The 17801-nt window shown below is 37.3% G+C and overlaps 1 protein-coding gene across 5 annotated transcripts in view; it reads left to right on the forward strand.

Moving 5' to 3' along the window:
* Positions 1-17801, forward strand: part of PDE1A (phosphodiesterase 1A) — a 479731-nt gene that overhangs the window by 431666 nt on the left and 30264 nt on the right. The gene's annotated exons all lie outside the window — the stretch shown is intronic.

Raw genomic sequence — 17801 nt, forward strand, 5'->3', positions numbered from 1 at the left:
TACAAATGACAGTTTTTTCTTCTCCAAATGTATACCTTTTATGATTGTTTCTTTTGAGACAACTACACTAACAAGTTTATCTAGAATGATCTGAAATGAAAGTAATGATGGCATTCAGCTTGTCTCTGAATTTGAAGGGAAGATGTTTAATGTTTCAGCAGAGTGTGATATCCCTTAATTTCTTTGATCTGCTCTTTATGATGTTAATTATATTCCCATCAATATTAAGAAAATAAATTTGAAATAAAACATTTAGTTTTAACAAATGTCTTTTCTGTAGCTTTTTAAAATAATTCACATGATTTTTCTTAATTGGTTCATACAGTGAATTATATTAATAGATTTTCTAATGTTGTATTTCTTGGATAAACTCAACTTAATTGTTGTTATTTTGGCTTGCATTATAAAATTTATATTTGTGGATGAGATTAGCTGTTGTTTCCCTTTCTCATACTGACCTTGTCTAGTTTTAGTACTGAGATTACAGTAGCCTTATAAAATGAGTTGGAGTTTGAAAATTCTTGACTTTAAGTGAAATTGGTAGAACTACCTTTAAAATACCATTAAGCTCAGTGTTTTATTTGTGGGTTAGTTTTTATCTGCTGATTCAGTTTCCTTAATGTTCACATAGAATTTTTTAAGTTATTTAGCATTCAGGGTTTTTAAAATTTTGTGAGATACAGCATATTGCAAAAGGATATATAAAAACATGTATGTAGTATTTATAAGTTAATAAGAAAGTATTTTAATAGACAATCATTATAGTGGCCTATAAGCAATAGTGGGCTTCCCAGGTGGTGCTAGTGTAAAGAACCACCTGCCAATGCAAGACACGAGAGACCCAGATTCGATCCTTGGGTGGGGAAGATCCCCTGGTGGAAGTCATGGCAACCCTCTCCAGTATTCTTGCCTGGAGAATCCCATGGACAGAGGACCCTGGCAGGCTACAGTTGACAGGGTCACAAAGAGTCGGACATGACTGAAGTGACTTAGCATGCATGCACACACGAGAAATAGTATGCTAGCAAAATTTAACAACTAGCTCAAAAATGTATGTATACACACACACACACACGTATGTATGTTTATTACTATTATGCATGTTTATTACTATAAAGAATGTGTAGCACATAATTTATGAGTACTAATATGCAATAGTCTTATAAATTCTGTATAGCTAATTGATTCTCTCAGAATACTTTCACCAATTTTTGACAAACTCTTGTGTCTATTGTCAACTTATGGTTGCAACTGACAAATGGGTGTCATTCAGACTGATTTTTTATTTATGTCAAGAAGGAAGATGAATGTACAGAAATACACGTCTGAATTTAAAAAACATGAAAGGCATATTCAACTTGACTTGTTCATCAGAGATGCAAATGACTTCTTTGTCGTTTAACTGGATAATAGTATTTGAATAGCTGGGGGAAATTCCCTCAATATTTTGTACTATTTATAATACATTATAAACTATAGACATGACACACTTTTAAATTCAATCTTTATTTTTATCATTATCTCCACCATTTTAGACAGGAATAAAACAAAAAATCAAGCCCCAGTTTGGAAAGTTTGATGATATCCATGGTGTGAATATTCCCACCGTGGCCTGTTTCAAGCTGTCTATATAATTTCTCTAAACATGGAGTTGGGAAATGGTAGAAGTAATTAAGCTCATAATATAGATAATAGTAAAATGTATCAAAATAATTATCACATGATGGTTTCTAACTATCACCTTTGTCTTGAATACAATTTATTTAGTTGTTAAGTTTATATAATTTTACTTTTAAGAATAAGTTGGTTTAACAAATAACTTGTAAATTTTCTAAAATGTAACAATTGGGTTTTGATGCAGTATGCTACTACCTATAAAGCTTTATATGATCTGCCTTCACCGCCTTCATCTTGCTGATTCAGTTTCCACTTCTCTTCTCACTTGCTTGCCTTACCCCAGCCACACTAACCTCCACACTGTCCTTTTGTTTCCTTTCTTACATGTCAGATACCTTTCTGCTTTAAGAGCTTTCACCAGAATCTTTGTTAGAAATGTCCCTCCCTCACCCTCCCTCTCTGCTTTCAGGTCCAGCTTCAGTTGTCACCTTGTCAATGAATTACTCCTCCCCTGGAAAAAATCTTCAAATTCCACCCATGTTCCTCCCTTGCCCCCTGATAATCCCCACCAACTATTTTCGCATAACACATCACGCTCTAGCCTATAAATAATTGACTGATTAGCTTTAATTTTTATTGTGTCTCTTGTTGTCATTGTTGTTCAGTTGCTCAGTGGTGTCCGACTCCTTGTGACCCCATGGACTGCAGCACACCAGGCTTCCCTGTCTTTTACACCCAGAGTTTGCTCAAACTCATGTCCATCAAGTCAGTGATGCCATCCAGCAATCTCATCCTCTGTTGCCCCCTTCTCCACCTGCCCTCAATCATTCCCGTTATCAGGGTGTTTTCAGTTCAGTTCAGTTCAGTTCAGTTCAGTCGTTCAGTCGTGTCTGACTCTTTGCAACCCCATGGACTGGACCACACCAGGCTTCCCTGTCCATCACCAACTCCCAGAGTTTGCTCAAACTCATGTCCGTTGAGTTGATGATGCCATCCAACCATCTAATCCTCTGTCACCCCCTTCTCCTCCCACCTTCAATCTTTCCCAGCATCAGGGTCTTTTCTAATGAGTCAGTTCTTTGCATCAGGTGTCTTTTTCCCAATAAAAATAAGGTTGGTGAGGACAGGGATGTTTGCTTTGATCACTGATGTATCCCAAGATGTGAGAACAGTAGCTGTTACAAATTTGAAACTCAAGCAATTATATGTTGAAAGAAAAATAGGAGGCAGAGGAGGGAGGGATAAAGGGAGGAAGAAGAAGGAGCCAAAGAAAAAAGATGGGAAGGAGAGAGAAAACCTACCATCTAGGCCAAGAAATAGAATATTTCCATGGCTTAGTAGTTCTATAAGTCCTTCTCTGATCATTTCTTTCCTTCTCTCCCTCACATTATCTAATCACTATCCTGAATTTTGTGATAATTATATCTTTTCTCTCTTTTTTTTAAAGCTGTTACTCCTATTTGTGTAACCTTAAACAAGGCATAGCTTAGTTTTGCTTATTTTAAAACCTGGTGAAAATGGAATCATGTCATTTATATAGTTTTCCACTCAATGCCATGTTTTGTGAGAATTATCCAAGATGACCCAAATAGCTGTTGTATATTTCAGCAAAGATTTTTGGATCCTGACAGACAACATGAGGCAGAAAAAAATGTATCTAAATACTGTACAGATTTTTAAAACTATAAATGTTTAAGTTTTTATTTAATAAATAGTATATAACTATACTATTTCTTAGTCCACAAAGTGGGTGCACAAATAATGTAAGTTCCATTATTTTTCTGTGACCAAGCATAGTTTCTAGCTTAAGTCCCTTTGTTGCAGGATTATAGAAAGCATGTGTGCATAAACTTATTTAAATGTTTTAATTGAATCAGAGTGAGCTTGGTAAGCACTTCCCTAGTGGCTCAGGCAGTCAAGAATATACCCACAGTGTGGGAGGTCCGGATTCGATCCCTGGGTTGGGAAGATCCCCTGGAGAAGGGAATGATAAGTCATTCCAGTATTCTTGCCCGGAGAGTTCCATGAGCAGAGGAGCCTGGCGATCTACAGTCCATGGAGTCGTAAAGAGCTGGACACGACTGAGCGACTAATACAGACACACACACAAGCTTGGTAAATGTAGGATATTGGGGAGGAAAAATAAAGATTTTTTTTTTACCTCCTTTTCCTTCTTCTTTAGCTGGCATCAAAGTCCCCAGAGACTAATGAAATCTTATGGGTTTGGGATAAGCACAGTCCTTGTTTGACTTCTGGACACTCTGCCTCTCATCCTTCCAGACCGATATCCTCCCATCTGTTTCAGGCTATCAGCTCCTGCTTCTGACTGTGAATCCCTCATTTCTGTCACTATGGGCCATCAACACTTTGCTCTCCGCAGTCTGCTCACTCTCATTCTTCTTTAGTTTTAATGTTTCTCAGGCCTAGAGAACAGGCTGCTCTTCCTCACATATGACTGAAAACTGCTTTTCCAGACTTTTTCTCTCACCTTCCATATAGCTGACTAGGCCTTGCACCTGAGAGCACCTACCTTGCTTCCACCTCTCAAAATTCCAGATATGGGAACTCTGAGGAGACAAAGTTCTCCTTTACTTGTAGATCCCTGATTTTATTTCTAAAATCTTTCATACTTTCCCACTTAGAAATAACCCAAAATGTGACAGGTCTGGCTAAACCCAAGGTCCTGTCTCTGAGGCTGGAAGTTTCTAGCTTTCTTGTAGCTTTCAATTCTCTTCCCTCTCCCATTTTTCCTTCAGTTCCATAGGAATGGGAAAAATTGCCACTGGAACGATGAGTCAAACCTTTCCCACCTCCAATCTGAAGGCTACCCTTAACTTTCTTGTGATTCTTGGTAAAAACCTCAGTCCATGTCCATGAAATGAGAAACCTGGATCTTCTGGAGGTATGAGTGGGGAAGTAAAGAACTTGACTAAGTATTTTCAAGAAACTTTGTCCCATACACGGATATGGCTTTTGAGTCTGAAGGCTGAGAGTATATGCATTGTTTCTGGGTACTTCAGTAATAATACCTATGTCTGCTTGTCTGAATGAACAAGGACCTTGGTGACCAGTAAGTGTGAACAAAACCAGATAAGTTAATAGTTCACAGCATCAGTGCAACAAGGCAAACAGCTTTTGAAGTTGTTTCAGAAGAGAAATTAAAAATAAAGTGATTGTTAAAGTGACTTCAATTAAAACAATATTACTCAATTAACATTTATCAAGTGTTTTGCACTACTTTACAAGAAAAAAAATCAAAGTTTCATTTTTCTTTTAATTTGAATGATTTTAAATGAACTGAATCATATAATACAAAATGAAATTAATCTTAAGTTCTTTGAGGTTTTTCAGTGTTGTTAATACTTTTAAAAATTGTTTTGGAGGGAAACTGACACTTTTGATCATAGAAAAATCAGTTAAAAAAATAGAGAGAGAGATAATCATCTCTTTGCTAGTAAGGTCCACTGCAATCTTAAGACATATTTAGGAAGTTGAATTCAGTTAAACTATCTTTTTCCTGTATGTACAGGATCCAGAAAGCCCATTTTAAGAATTGAATGTTATAACATAGTGTAAATAACCAGTTTGCCCTCATTTCCACTCAGTGTCTAACTTAGTGAACTTTAGGAACAATGCAAGAAACTGTTGTCTCACACGCATACTCACTGATGGCTCCAGATTTTCCTGTCCTTTTTAAAATTTCCACTACTTAAGTCAGGCTGATTCTTCTTTTTGGTTTCAATGGGGTGTGAGAGTTGCCTCTGGAGCAATCAGGAGTGATCCCATCTGAATGTCACATTTCTCTTCCTCCTTTGCTCCTCTGAGGGAAACCTGGATCCTTCAGGCTCTATTCCCAAAACCTTTAGGGCACTTAGAGAGCTTCCTCAGTGAATCATCATTAGAGCTGATAGATGATAAACTGCTCAGGGAGAATAAACTGTTAGCCTAAGTATCACATCCAAATCAGTGACACAGCAGTACTTACACTCCCAAACACCTATATCACTCTGCACTCATATCTCATAAAACTTTGTTAGATTTTTTTTTCTTATTTGCCAGCAATCCCTATTAGTCCCTAATAGTGCACTTCACTCTTACATGTGTTCCCTAGAGAGAATAAAAATAGGTTTTTTTGAAAAGAACAAAAATATGTCCTTGTTACTTTGCATTGAATTACTTTCAAAGGTTGTTTATAAATATTTGTTCACAAAATATTTCAGTTACTCCTTTCTATTATCTTTTTATAAAACATAATATATTTTATGTTATAACTCCTAAACCTCCAGAAATGTGACTCTCTAGCCTATTTTTGAGAAAATATTGCATACTTTTTATATTTTAGAAGGGACAAGTAAACAAGCAGAGGGAAGCAAAGTCATTCAGAGATAAAAACTAGAGCTCACCCTCATTTTCTCTCTAATTATGGTTCAAAAGTGTAATTGCCAGTCCAAATGAGATCTTGCTAGTAATTTTAAGTCATATTTTAAATTATGAGTAAATTAAATTATGTATTCTATTATATATTTATTGTATTGTTCTTATTTCTAATTTAATCTCTTCAGCTAGCATTCTACATTATATTATTAGTACAATAAAACAAGAATATGCATTTAGTAGAATGGAACCTTTGGAAGATCAGAATTATAAAGTTCTAAGAGGTGGCATCCACAAAAGTCACTTAACCCTAGAAGAGCTTAAGGAACAGTTCACACAGTGAGTATGTGCTTATATGTTATTCATTCATTCACTCACTCATTTATTGTAAAGACATGACTCAGTTGTTTTCAACCCTGGCAGCACATTAGCATCATCAGGACTACTTTGTTTTTTAAAAGTTCAATTGGCTTATCTCCAGTTCAGAGGTAGTTCAAAAATAGAACACTTTTGTGTATTTAAATTAATATGGAGGACATGAAGGGGAGAGTGGGAAACTTGATCAGCTCATGGTCAAGACAAGCCAAGAACTGATTAGGATCTGACCCAGCTTCACACTGGCAAACTGGACTAGGGAGTAGGAGTACATACCTTGATAATTCTGTCCCGTAAAATATCACCTTGGATCACATGTCTCTCCCCTGGAACATTTATTTGCCTTCTCCTCTGAAAAAGTCAGTGGACTCTCTCTGTACCTATATCCTGTTCTTTTCTCCTCACGGAATGCACTTCTTGGACCCCCTCATTCACTTTGCTTATTAAAATCCTACCTATCATCCAAAACTCCATTAAAATGCCTTCTCCAAGAAGCCTGTTACTTACATAATAAGTATAACCACCTCATTCGTGTTTAGAATCAAACACCCTTCCCACCAGAGATGCTCAGAGGACTCAAACAAACCTTGTTGCCCCAGGACTCAGAGACCCCACAGATACTGAGACAGAACTGTGTTTTAGCATCTCCTGTGGAGGTACAGGTCAGTTTGGCCACAGGGACAGGGGCTCTGGGTACAGCAGACTTGGGTATGGCATAAGCCCTCTTGGAGGAGGTCACCATTAACCCCACCATAGAGCTGCCAGAACTTACACAGGACTGGGAAATAGACTCTTGGAGGGCACAACAGAACCTTGTGTACCAGGATCCAGGAGAAAAGAGCAGTGACCCCACAAGAGACTGACCCAGACTTGCCTGAGAGTGTCCAGGAGTCTCTAGTGGAGGCGTGGGTCAGTGGTGGCCTGCTGCAGGGTTGGGGGCACTGAGTGTAGCAGTAAGTACATGAATGGGACCTTTTGAATGAGGTCACCATTATCTTCATTACCTCCACCATACCAGGTAAATAGCAGGGAGGGAACACAGCTCCACCCATCAACAGAAAATTAGATTAAAGATTTACTGAGCATGCCCCCGCCCATCTCTCCCAGGAAGGTTCCCTAAACCTCTTATCCTTCTCCATCAGAGGTCAGACAGACTGAAAAACATAATCACAGAAAACTGAGCAATCTGATCACATGGACCACAGCCTTGTCTAACTCAATAAAACAATGAGCCATGCTGTGTAGGGCCACCGAAGACTGACGGGTCACGGTGGAGAGTTCTAACAAAATGTGGTCCACTGGAGAAGGGAATGGCAAACCACTTCAGTATTCTTGCTTTGAGAACCCCATGAACAGTATGAAAAGGCAAAAAGGTAAGACACTGAAAGATGAACTCCCCAGGTAGGTAGGTGCCCAATATGCTACTGGAGATCAGTGGGGAAATAACTCAAGAAAAAAATGAAGAGATGGAGCAAAAGCAAAAACAACAGCCAGTTGTGGATGTGACTGGTGATAGAAGAAAAGTCTGATGCTGTAAAGAGCAATATTGCATAGGAACCTGGAATGTTAGGTCCATGAATCAAGGCAAATTGGAAGTGGTCAAACAGGAGATGGCAAGAGTGAACGTTGACATTTTAGGAATCACCAAACTAAAACGAACTGAGATGGGTGAATTTAACTCAGATGACCATTATGTCTACTACTGTGGGCAAGAATCCCTTAGAAGAAATGGATTAGTCATCATAGTCACCAAAAGGGTCTGAAATGCAGTACTTGGATGAAATCTCAAAAATGATAGAATTGTCTCTGTTTGTTTCCAAGGCAAACCATTCACTATCACAGTAATCCAAGCCTATGTCCCAAACAGTAATGCTGAAGAAGCTGAAGTTGAACGGTTCTGTGAAGACCTACAAGACCTTCTAGAATTAACACCCAAAAAAGATGTCCTTTTCATTACAGGGGACTGGAATGCAAAAGTAGGAAGTCAAGAAACACCTGGAGTAACAGGCAAATTTGACCTTGGAGTACAGAATGAAGGAGGGCAAAGGCTAACAAGGTTTTGACAAGAGAATGCACTTGTCAGAGCAAACGCTCTCTTCCAACAACACAAGAGAAGACTCCACACATGGACAACACCAGATGGTCAACACCAAAATTAGATTGATTATATTCTTTGCAGCCAAAGATGGAGAAGCTCTATACAGTCAGAAAAACAAGACCGGGAGCAGACTGTGGCTCAGATCATGAACTCCTTACTGCCAAATTCAGACTTAAATTGAAGAAAGTAGGGAAAACCACTAGACCATTCAGGTTTGACCTAAATCAAATCCCCTATGATTATACAGTGGAAGTGAGAAATAGATTCAAGGGAGGGATTAGATCTGATAGACAGAGTGCCTGATGAACCATGGATGGAGGTTTGTGACATTGTACAGGAGATAGAGATCAAGACCATCCCCTAGAAAAAGAAACACAAAAAGCAAAATGGCTGTCTGAAGAGACCTTACAAATAGCTATGAAAAGAAGAAAAGTGAAAAGCAAAGGAGAAAAGGAAAGATATACCCATTTGAATGCAGAGTTCCAAAGAATAGCAGGAGAGATACGAAAGCCTTCCTCAGTGATCAGTGCAAAGAAATAGAGGAAAGGAATAGAATGGGAAATACTAGAGATCTCTTCAAGAAAATTAGAGATACCAAGGGAACATTTCATTCAAAGATGGGCACAATAAAGGACAGAAATGGTATGGACCTAACAGAAGCAGAAGGTATTAAGAAGAGGTGATAAGAATACACAGAAGAGCTATACAAAAAAGATCTTCATGACCCAGATAATCACGATGGTGTGATCATTCACCTAGAGCCAGACGTCCTGGACTGTGAAGTCAAGTGGGCCTTAGGAAGTGTCACTATGGACAAAGCTAGTGGAGGTGATGGAATTCCAGTTGAGCTATTTCAAATCCTAAAAGATGAGGCTGTGAAAGTACTGCACTCAATATGCCAGCAAATTTGGAAACCTCAGCAGTGGCCACAGGACTGGAAAAGGCCAGTTTTCATTCAGTCTCAAAGAAAAGCAATGCCAAAGAATGCTCAAACTACCACACAATTGCATTAATCTCACACGCTAGTAAAGTAATCCTCAAAATTCTCCAAGCCAGGCTTCAACAATATGTGAACCAAAAACTTCCAGATGTTCAAGCTGGATTTAGAAAAGGCAGAGGAACCAGAGATCAAATTGCCAACATCTGCTGGATCATCGAAAAAGCAAGAGAGTTCCAGAGAAACATCTATTTCTGCTTTATTGACTCTGCCAAAGGCTTTGACTGTGTGGATCACCACAAACTGTGGAAAATTCTTCAAGAGATGGGAATACCGGACCACCCGACCTGTCTCTTGAGAAATCTGTATGCAGATCAGGAAGCAACAGTTAGAACCGGACATGGAACAACAGACTGGTTCCAAATAGGGAAAGGAGTCCGTCAAGACTGTATATCGTCACCCTGCTTGTTTAACTTATATGCCGAGTACATCATGAGAAACGCTAGGCTGGATGAAGCACAAGCTGGAATCAAGATTGCCGGGAGAAATATCAATAACCTCCTATATGCAGGCGACACGACCCTTAGGGCAGAAAACAAAGAAGAACTAAAGAGCCTCTTGATGAAAGTGAAAGAGGGGAGTTAAAAGTTGGCTTAAAGCTTGACATTCAGAAAACTAAGATCATGGCATCTGGTCCCATCACTTCGTGGGAAATAGATGGGGAAACAGTGGAAACAGTGACGGACTTTATTTTTCTGGGCTCCAAAATCACTGCAGATGGTGACTGCAGCCATGAAATTAAAAGATGCTTACTCCTTGGAAGAAAAGTTATGACTAACCTAGACAGCATATTAAAAAGCAGAGACATTACTTTGTCAACAAGGCTATGTCAAGACTATGGTTTTTCCAGTGGCCATGTATGGATGTGAGGGCTGGAGTATAAAGAAAGCTGAGTGCCAAAGTATTGATGCTTTTGAACTGTGATGTTGGGGAAGACTCTTGAGAGTCCCTTGGACTACAGAGATCCAACCAGTCCATCCTAAAGGAGATCAGTCCTGAATATTCACTGAAAGGACTGATTTGAAGCTCCAATACTTTGGCCACCTGATGCGAAGAACTGACTCATTTGAAAAGACCCTGATTTTGGGAAAGTTTGAAAGTGAGAGGAGAAGGGGATGACAGAGGATGAGATGGTTGGATGGCAGCACCAACACAATGGACATGAGTTTGAGTAAACTCCGGGAGTTGGTGATGGACAGGGAGGCCTGGCGTGCTGTGGCCCATGGGGGTCACAAAGAGTCAGACATGACTGAGCAACTGAACTGAACTGAATTGAAACTTATTTCTATTGCAGTTAAAATATTTATGTTCTCCCTTCCAAATCCCAGAATGGGAGTAGAAAAATATATTCAAAAGTAATACACCAAAATCAGTGCTGAAATAGGAGTGGGGGTGGAGGAGATAAAGAATATGATGTCAATTACACATGCCTTAAAATTCTGATATTCCCCTTTGGAGATGTGCTACATCCTCCGCCCAATGAGAACCACTGCGTATTGTAAGCTTTACGGTCAGAATATGTTACACATGCCAAAACTACAGAGCTTGATAAAATATTGACAATTGCGGATGAGGTCATTCTGAAAATATTAACAGAGGCCTACTAAGTTGAAAACAAATACCTATAGATTTTTTTGAGAGCAGAACTCATGTGATGTTCAGTTTTGGATCTTCAGCGGTTTCTGCTCAGGTCTGTGTAAGAGCTCTGTCAGTGTCGAGTAGAGGTGAGCTGACTCTTTTCTAGTCAAGTCTCATTTTACTGGTGAGTTCATATAACCCATTGAACAAAACAAAAGCCTGACTATTGGCCTGAAGTATCTATTGTTCTTTAAGCATGCTCGAAAGTCTCTAGTGTGATCATGGTTTTTTTATTATTTTCAACTTCATTAAATTCTTATAAAAACTTTAATTTTCTACTACTATCAGGACATTTTTTAAAAACTTCATCCCTATACCTACTACCTACCTTTGTAATTAGAAAATCATCATGAGTTACTGATAAGTTGGCTGCTTTCTTATTTTTAGCATAATTTATTTGAAATGTATTGAATATAATAGCATTATAGTCAAACATGTTTACTTAAAATAATTTATTTTAGAAAAACTCATAGATTTTCCTCAAAAGGAAACAAAAGTTTTCTAAAATAGCTTTTATATTATTGCTTCAAAAATTAAACAAATCTAGAAGTCTTTCCCACCAGTAGTAAAGGAAACATTTAAAATTGATGAAAGAGCATTAAAATTTTAAAAGATCAAATTTGCATTATAATTAGCATGACATTTTCATAGACTGTAATAGGTTCACTAATTAAATCTTACATATTGTTATTTGGATTTGAAATATCTTAAATTGCAATAGTATATATTATATATAAGTGATTTTTGTTATTATATTATTATTAGTGCTAAACAGAATACAAATATATACTCCACTAAGTACATATTTACTGGCCAGGCAATATACTGAGTTCTTTCACAGTCATTATCCATTTAACAGCCAAACAACCTTAAGACTTAGGTATTATCACCATTTACCACTGTGAAAACTGAGGTCTAGAGGAGGTAAGTTAAGCCACAAAAGCCATAGATTTGCACATGTGTTATAAATGAATCAAGCTTCATTTCTTTTCACAGTTTCATATAATACACTGAGAATAGCAACATGGTAGGAGTAAACCCAGAAAAAGGAAAAAGATTCTTTGAAATCTTATTTAAGGCTAGAATAATTGCTTTATCAAACCTATTTCTGTCCAATCCCAACATAACTGATCCTATGAGCTTTCAAAAAACATGCAAGTTATAGCTTAAAGACATTTTTTGTTTTAAAATGTTGAAAAATATGAAATGTTGCATCATTTATTGATTTGCCCATTGGTCATTTATATAAACATTTGTTATAGCAACTCTACAAGGGAAGAATTGTAGTCTAATAAAACCGTGGCTCAGTGAACCTAAATTATTTGTCTAAATTCACAGTCTTTGAAAAGGCTGGGATTTGTGCCTAGTTTGTCTGTATTAAAAGCCAGTGATCTTCTGAGTAGTTTCTAGATTATCCTTGAAAAGTTATTTGTTGGTTTATTTGTGTTTTCCAAACTACTACATAAGAAAGTGAAAGTTGCTCAGTCATGTCTGACTCTTTGCAACTCCATGGACTAGTCTTTCCCTTCTCCATGGGATCTTCCCAACCCAGGGATCGAACCCAGGTCTCCTGAATTGCAGGCAAATTTTTTACTAACTGAGCTATCAGGGAAGCCCCAAACTACTACATAGCAGAAGGCTAACTGGAACTGTTCGTTGATGGAGGAACTATAACAATTGCAGAATTTAGGGGTTTCCCTTGTGCCTCAGCTAGTAAAGAATCTGCCTGCAAGGTGGGAGACCTGGGTTCGATCCCTGGGTTGGGAAGATCCCATGGAGAAGGAAAAGGCTACCTACTCCAGTATTCTGGACTGGAGAATTCCATGGACTGTATAGTCAATGGGGTCTCAAAGAGTAGGACACGACTGAACGACTTTCACTTAAATGGTTGCTCTAGTGTGTGTGAATGCCTCACCTATGTTTGCATGGATAATAAAGCTTGGGAAGAATGTAGGAGTCACAGGCTTGTTTCTCCTGGTGATTATTGGTTGGTTCAGGGATAAAGAAGAACTGGTTTCCCTGGGGGTGGTAGGAGTACAACAAGCAGAGATCTGGGCTGGCAGGAAGATGAGTGGAAGGAAGATGTGGTCCTTACTCAATTTGGAAGTGGAGGTGGTCTTTGAAGCTGATGTATCTTGGGGCAATAACTCTCCATCCATCTTATTATGGAGATTATTTTACAATGTATATAAATATTGAATTATTAAGCTACATACCCCAAACTAACATATAAACTAATAAATATATATGTAAATTATACCTCACTTTAGAAAAATGACAGCACAGCTTATTAGATTCTTAGAGTATCTACTTTAGTTGAAATCAATTAAAATTGAGCCTTGGGAATCTAGACTTTTTAGGCAATAATTCAAATGCAGAAAAAAATAAACTGAATTAGAAAAAAAGAATCATCTTCAGGATCACCACTGATGAATAAAAAAAAAATCATGAAAGTTTCTAAGATCAAAGTAAAAATGAAAAATATATCAATTATATTTATCTTGATAATTTTACCACAAAAATTCTTACAAACATGACTGGTCATAAATGCTAATTACAGTTTAACTTTTCACAACTTTTTTATATCATTTCTATAGATTGTTAAAATAAGGTCTTTTTTTCAGAAGCAAAAACTAGTTCACAGAAGTGTTATGTTTTCCTGATCAGTAAACATCTTTAAGTATAACATTATGCATGGTGGCAGCTCTAATTTGACCAAAAGACTTGGAGATTTCATTCTACTTCCTGGAAATCTGTGGAGAGAAAGGGGATCCATTTCTGCAGATTGCTTAATTAGTGCTGCCAACCACATAAGTAACAGCTAAAATTCCTTGGTTCACCTACCTCAGCTGCTATGACTATATCAGCATCTTTATGTTCTCAAATATTTGCTTAAGTGGCATTTTGTAGCATTTTTCTCTGGTAAGATAATATAGTGTGTCAGTAAATATTCTTTGAGCAGCTAATCACTAATTTTATCATTTCTGCAATAAAGCTTATCCTTGTATTTCCACCTTCCAAGACACCAAAAAGGTAATGTATTTTTCATAAACTTAATTTATATTTTATATTTTTTGTTTGTTCTGCTGACCAAATGTCTTAATAATTTTCTGCCATTATAAATGATTTATAAAAATTTTAAGGGACAGTTATCTTTGAAAAAGTGTTTATACCTTAGTAGGTGTGAATGACAGGGGTAAAATAGCCTAATTATTTTTTGAGATTTGAGAATGACTTGTGCAATATGTAACTGAGGTTAAGATTAGCCAAAGTACTTTCCTCCTGAAAAGTTTATTTTTTGGAGAATTACTCTTTTTTCACTGTGATCTCCTAACAGCTTGACTTAATGGTTATGGTACTAGACTAGTAGAAACACCCCAATAATTAATTAGCTGAGACTGGCTGGTGTCTAATACGAAGAATGTATTTTCACAAAGAAGTTATTTATTCTTACTCTCTGGATCCACCTTCATAAAAATAAAAATGGAGGGGAGCTAACATTTACCCATCAGATATAATTTCAAAGATAAGGCACATAATCACGCTGAGGAAAGACCAAAAAAACAAAAAAGCACATATTAAATCACATCCAAGAAAAGGCTGCATAGAGTAGAGTTCAGATCCAGAACCCTGGAACTAGATCATCTTATTCATCTCTGTTCCAGTCACTTATTTGCTAAGTAATCAACAAGTTATTTAATCTGTTTCCATTTGCTTATTTCTAAAGTGAGGATCGCAAAAATGACTGTTGTGAGAATTAAATGTCAATACATATCAAGTGTTTAGTGTTTTCTACTGTAATTCTTTTTATTCTCCTGGGCTCATATATATATGTCTCCAAATTATATGGCGGTCTTAAAAAAAAGACTTCCTTAAGGAAGTATACTATGGAAAAGTGCTACCTGCTCGTAAAACTCTGAAATGAGTTTCTCCTTAACTTACGAGAAAATATGCAGCAGATCAATTTCATTAATCAATTGAGTGAATTACTGTAGAGTGAATTGATCTTGACTCTTCTATCAACTTCGATTCTTAAGTTAATCCATCAAGATAGCCCATAGAATACATCCTGCAAATCTCTCTCAGATCCATCCAGTTTTCTGCATGAGTGAAGAAGGAATGGAATTGACTTATTCAAGTTACTCAATTTGTAGAGCTGAAATGGTCCACCTTTATCTAAATACTTTCTGTTCAGGATTCTGCCACTTAAGATACTTGCTTTTACTTTTTTTTGGCACAGAATCCTTTAGCAAAAGAGAACATTACTAAAAAAGAGTATTTATTCTGCAGACCTAAATGCTCTCAAAAAGAAGACATTTTAGCTAATCCAGGAAATTGCTTGTGGCAATTCACTTTTTCCCCAAAAGAATATTCCAAATATTCCACCATTGTAATTATTATCCCTTAAAGTGTGCCTGGAGTTAGACCTTATATACAGCCCAAACTTTTCAATTCTGAGTTTATTTCCTCCAGGAATGTTGTTCAGACTTTGACTAACATAATGTTGCCTTGTTAACTATGGGAATGTAGAAAATTCCCAGAAGTCCTGCAAAAGAAAAGATTTATAGCTGAAATCTTTGACCTTTCTTCAGTCAGTTCAGTCACTCAGTCATATCCAATAAATCTCTTCAGGTGAGATTTAGTACATAAGCCTTCTAGGGAAAATGGTGAAAACCTTCAAGAATCTGCTCAAACTTTATTTCCATATCATCTTCAAAACCCAACCTAGGCTCATTTTGTAGCAAGATACCTTATAGTGAGTTACCTCTGAAGAGTTGGACTACTTGTGATTAGTATCAGGAAACTTTTGTGAAAGTTGAAGAGAGAAATTCAGCACAAGAACCCACACAATAATAATATCTCATTACTCTAGAAATGGAATTCTTTCAGAAGTGTTCTGTGTCCCCATATCACCCTTCTATCTGGACTAAGCATCTGTGCCGGTGCTGGTTACAGAAAACCCAGAGTCATCCATAAGAAATAGCTGCTGCTGCTGCTGCTAAGTCGCTTCAGTCGTGTCCGACTCTATGCGACCCCATAGACGGCAGCCCACCAGAAATAGAAATCTCATCAAATAAAAGAAGTTCAACAAAAATAAGGTAATTGTTTTGGTATTTTCTTCAATGTAGAGATAAGAGAGCATCTATAAACTCCAGGTGATAGTGAAGGACAGGGAAGCCTGGTGTGTTGTAGTCCATGGGATGGCAGAGTCGGACATGACTTAGTGACTGAACAACAATAGCAACAATTTAAAACAAGTTCACCTCCATCTTGAAACCTCCCTGATGGCTCAGACAGTAAAGACTCTGCCTGCAATGCAGAAGATCTGGGTTCAATTCAAGTTTGGAAATATTTCCAAGGGACTGGAAATAAAGAACAGTTTTTCCTTAAAAATAACTGAACATTTCCTTGGACTTCCCTGGTAGCTCAGATGGTAAAGAATCTACCAGCAATGCAGAAGACCCGGGTTTGATCCCTGGGTCCAGAAGATCCTCTGGAGAAGGGAATGGCAACCCATTCCAGTATCCTAGATTGAGAAATTCCATGGACAGAAGAAGCTAACAGGCTACAGTCGATGGTATCGCAAGGAGCTGGTCTAAGCAGCTAACACACACATCCATCATGAAAGTAATTCTGTTATATTAGCCATTGTGGTTTAGAGATCACACTGCTCCCACAATCCTGGCTAAATGTCACAGATCAATAAAGTGCTCTGTGACTGATTTCTTAAAGTGCTTTTATTTTAGAGCGTGGATCTACAAATTATAAATGTACTGCAATAGGAACAAATTGCATACATGACCAGGAGAAGCAATTTATTCTACTACTAATTTCAACTAACTATAACTAGACGAGGTACTCTACATACTTTTCTTCAAAATAGCCCCTCGTAAGAGCCAGCCTAAGTTAGGAGGAACATGTACATAGGAGTGAAAAAGTAACATGGAAGGCATTTTGTGAGAACATTAGTCTTTCTCATTCCAGATCAGATACATGAGACTGGTTTCTATTTTGGCTGACTCTTAGACCTTAATCGATGTAGTTATCAACTAAGCCCTCCAAGATTTGGTGACTAAAACTAAACAAGACAGAAAAAAACAATTGTTTGGGCATTTAGTATCCTTAAGTCAATTCAGTCTGTATGTTTGTCAAAAAATATGAATAAGACATCATCAGGTATATCTAAAGCCTCCTCGAATTTTGGATTATGCACGCCCCCAATATTTTCTGAATCTTTTTTTCTGTAGTAAGTACCTACTTGCTGAAAATTATGTATTCAGCTCGATGAAGATTTTAAGTGGTTTTTGTCTCTAAGGGGAAAATGACAAACAAAATCAATTCATAACTCTTTCTTCTCTCATCTTCCATAGATGGAAAAAGCACTTTCATGCCAAAAAAGTGCTCTCTCCACTGAAGAATTTGATCATAAACACTAAAAAATTAATAATTTGTGATGTTTGCAGTGTTAGAAACAATTCATTGTTCTTGCCATGTATAAATATGCATGGAAAATAGTGTATGCGGTTTGCAATCCCTAAGGTCTGCAGTTAATGGTGTTGCAGGATGGAAGTCAGAAATCATTGAGACAGAAATGATGGTGTCAGAAATCATTGAGACAGAAATGATGGTGGACCTTTTGACTTTGGACTTTTTCAGTGTACTTACCTCAGTCGTATATTTATGCTAGATTTTAAATTGAAT

Source organism: Giraffa tippelskirchi, chromosome 3, assembly GCF_054371585.1.
Source record: "Giraffa tippelskirchi isolate mGirTip1 chromosome 3, T2T-mGirTip1v1.2.pri, whole genome shotgun sequence".
NCBI classification, from domain to species: domain Eukaryota; kingdom Metazoa; phylum Chordata; class Mammalia; order Artiodactyla; family Giraffidae; genus Giraffa; species Giraffa tippelskirchi.